This window comes from Manis javanica, chromosome 5 (genome assembly GCF_040802235.1).
Source record: "Manis javanica isolate MJ-LG chromosome 5, MJ_LKY, whole genome shotgun sequence".
Taxonomy (NCBI): domain Eukaryota; kingdom Metazoa; phylum Chordata; class Mammalia; order Pholidota; family Manidae; genus Manis; species Manis javanica.
The window spans coordinates 14,359,912-14,363,815 of NC_133160.1; positions in this window are offsets into that span (position 1 = coordinate 14,359,912).

Genomic DNA, 3,904 nt, shown 5'->3' on the forward strand with positions numbered 1-3,904 from the left:
GTTTCCAGGGAACCCTACTGAAGATAGCCCTGAGCCTCAGGAAGTGCTTTTGTGAGTGGGCCTTTTTGCTAGCCCTGAGCCACGTGCTCCATTAGCAAGATTCTGGACCCAAAACCAGACTGATCTAGGTTCACATCCCAATACAACTGCCTAGCTGCTGTGTAATCTTGGCCAATGACTGGTTACTACACCTCAGTTTTCTCATCTGTAAAATGAAAGAAAAACACTTACCTCACAGGGCTTTGTAAGGATCAACTGCAACAGTGCTGCTATTGCTATTCCTCCAGACTAACAGCACCCGTTCCCTGCAAAGGAAGCGGCTTTTACCATCTAGTTTGAAGATGTGCTCTGGGGTAGGTCTCCAGACAAAGGGATGGCTGGGGTTCAATTGCAATAAAATAATGACCTTTTATGAAACAAGTACCATGTGCTAGTCCTTATACTGTATGTTGCTTATGTACTGGTTCACTACACCTTCCCTACCTTTCAAAGCTGATGTGATTATCTCCATTTTACACAATGGAAAAGTGAGGCTCAGAAAGGCTAAGAAATCATCAATCCATCAATGGGGTCCACAGGTTTAAAAACTACTACATTTAGAATGGCTAAAAATGTAAAAAGATACCCTAGCAACTGGAACTCTCAGACACTGTTGTGGGAATGCAAGATGGTACAACTACTTTGGAAAACAGTTTGCAGCAGTTTCTTAAAAAGTTAAACATATACTTATATGACCTGGCAATCACACTCCTATCCTAATTTGTCCACTCAAAAACACTGTATGAATTCTTAGCAGATTAATTTATAATGATCAAAAATCTGGGGGAAAAATGCCCATCCAGAGGGCAATGTGGTAAACAAATTATAATATATATATCTTAACAATAAAAAGGAACAAACTATTGATACATGCAACAATGTGGATGAATCTCAAAATAATTATGCTCAATGAAAGAAGTGAGACAAAGAGTACAAATTGTATGACTGCATTTCTATAAAATTCCAGAAAATGTAAAGTAATCTATAGTGAAAGAAAGTAATCTGTTGTGATCATGGTTGCCTGGGAATGGGGCTGGTGGGGGGGCCGGGGAGGTGAAGGGTCGGGGGAGAGGATGTGATGAGGAGGAGATGGCTTATAAAGGGGCACGAGGAAAATTTTGGGGTGACAGAAATGTTCATCTTGATTGTGGTCATGGGTTCAGGAGTATGTAGGTCAAAACTCATAAAATTATGCCTTTTAAATAGGTATAGTTCATTGCATACCAATTATACCTCAATAATGCTGTTTTTAAAAAGACCAGAGAATGGCACAGTTAGGATTTGAAGCCATGTGTGTCTGATATGAAACCACTCAGGAGCTGGTAAATTATTAAAAGGCCTTCTTTCTTGCCTGGAGACATTGAGTCAGTCTAAATGGCACCACCTCCAGGAAGTCTTCCTGTCCTCCCATGGTAGATTGTGGCTTTTGAGAAATTCTCTCCCACATGGCCTCGGTCCACACTGCCCTCCTGCCTGCCCTCAGGATTTGTCAGTGGCTCCTTTCTCCACTTGGGGACCTTGCCATGTGTCTTCCCCCATACTGTCCTTCAGATGTGCTGGTCGAGAGCCCAGGGCATAAAGCAAACCAGCCCGAGTTCAGCTCTGCCATTTTCACCAGTTATCTGACCTTGGACGTTTTCTTTATTTCCCTGAGCTTAGATTCCTCATCTGAATAATAATAAAAGCTACCTCAAGATTGCCTGAAGGATCAAATGAGAGATAGTTCATGTTAAACAATTAGCATAGGGCCTGGTGTGTAATAAAGCATTCAATAAATGTTAACTATTATTGATCTTCACTTGGGCAGTGGCTGCTGACTGTTTAAGTTTCTCAGCCTTTGAATCAAGTACTTACCGCCCCAGCTGTATTTATTGACATGGAAAGATGCCCAAAGCATACTCTTGAGGGGAAAAGTGACAAAAACAATATATGCCTCATGGGTTGTTAAGGATTAAAGGGAAAAGTGGACATAGATCTCTTAGCATGGTGCCTGGCACACAGGAAGTGCTCACTGTAAGCTAGTTGTAATTACTATTTATGTGAAACATTTTTTAGTAGCCTGTCCAGTGCTACTTTCAAATATTATCATGTGAGATCCTGTGAAGCAAGATAATGTTTACGATTGCACTGGGATAGTGAATCAGAGACCTGTGCTCTCCCTTCTGCCTGCCTTCTGATACACTTCAGGGGGCTATCATGGGAAGGGCTGCAGTTGGACTTGGGACCCATTGGTCTGATGTCCATGTGGGTACTTTATGTGGCCCTAGAGCAAAAGCAAAGCAAAGCATTGCCCTTTGGAATTGAGGCTGAAAGCTTGGATAAAAGGTACACTTTGCAGTAATTGAGGTGCCATGACAATAAGTCCACGCTTGAGGGCGCTCCAACCAATCTACAATAGAGATAAATCCCAGAAGGGGATGATAATCATCATAACATGAATTGAATATTGCTGTTACATTTAACAATGGTTTCCATTTATTGAGTTCTTACTGTGAGCCTCTAAAATGTGCTGACAGATTCACAACCTTTGTCTCAGTTTATCCTTCCAAGCACCCCATCAGTTAGGTATTGTTACTAAAGATTTTATAGTTAAGGTGTATTGCTCTATAAAAATTTTAAACTATTATCTTTTTAAGGAGTCACAATTCACAAATCTTGTAAAATGTACAAATATTAAGTGTGTAGCTTGGTGAATTGTTACAAGTGCTATACGCAGGTAATCCCCATCCAGATCAAGATACCTAAGTTTTCTAATATCCTTTCTACTCACTCCCATCCCTATCCATGGCAACTGCTATCCTGACTTCTATCACCATTTATTCATTTCACTTGTTTTTAAACTCCATAGAAATGGAATCATGCATACATAATATTTAGGGTTGCTAGGTTTAGCTCATAAAAATCCAGGATGCCAGTTAAATTTGAATTTCCCCCAGGACATACTGATATTTTTAAAAATGCAGTTTACGTGAAATTCGGGTTCACCTTGATATCCTATATTTTATCTGGAAACTGTAATAGTCTTTTGTACCTGGCTCCTTTCAAGATAAGGGTGAAATTCACCCATGTTGTTGTGGTTATCAATAATTTGCTCTTTTTTGTTACTGTGTAGTATTCCATCTCTGGCTGTATCTCAGTGTATTTAGGACTTACCCTGCTGCTGGGGAAGGGCGGGTTACTCTCAGAAAGGCCATATACAGTAGTGTTAAGTAGGTGCACACTCATCAGAGGAAACCTTAGCCCAGTGGCTTCATCTCCCTCTGCCTCAGCTAGTTTAACTTTAATATGGGTTAACAATAGTACCTCAAAGTATATTGTGAGGATTAAAGGAGATACTCTATGTAAACAACTTAGAATAGCACCCAGGACAGAGTTAGCACTCAAGAAGCTTTGCCAGTATCACTGTATCCTTTAGACTAGGAGAAAACTGAAGTTCAAAAGTGTAAAGAGACTTGCCCAAAGTTACATACATAAGAAGTAACAGAGCCCTTTTGTCATTGATATTGGCTAACTTAGAGTCATTCATTCATTCAACATTTTTTTTGAGTATATACTATGCACCCAACAATGTTTTATGTGTTGAAGTTACACAATCAGGAAAATGACCAAAGCCCCTGCCCTCATGAAATGTGCATCTTAAGGAGGTATTTGCCTACTAGGATGTGCTTCTCATTAGTTGAGTGAAATTTTGTCTGAAAAGGATTTAGCACAGAGCCCCACATGTATTACCATTCCCAAAACAACAGCTACTAGCCAGGTCATTGACATCTCTAGCAATACTTTGTGAAGGTATCATCGGCTCCATTTTACAGATGAGAAAACTCATACAAGGGAGGTAAGCGACTGGCCCAAAAGGACACAGACA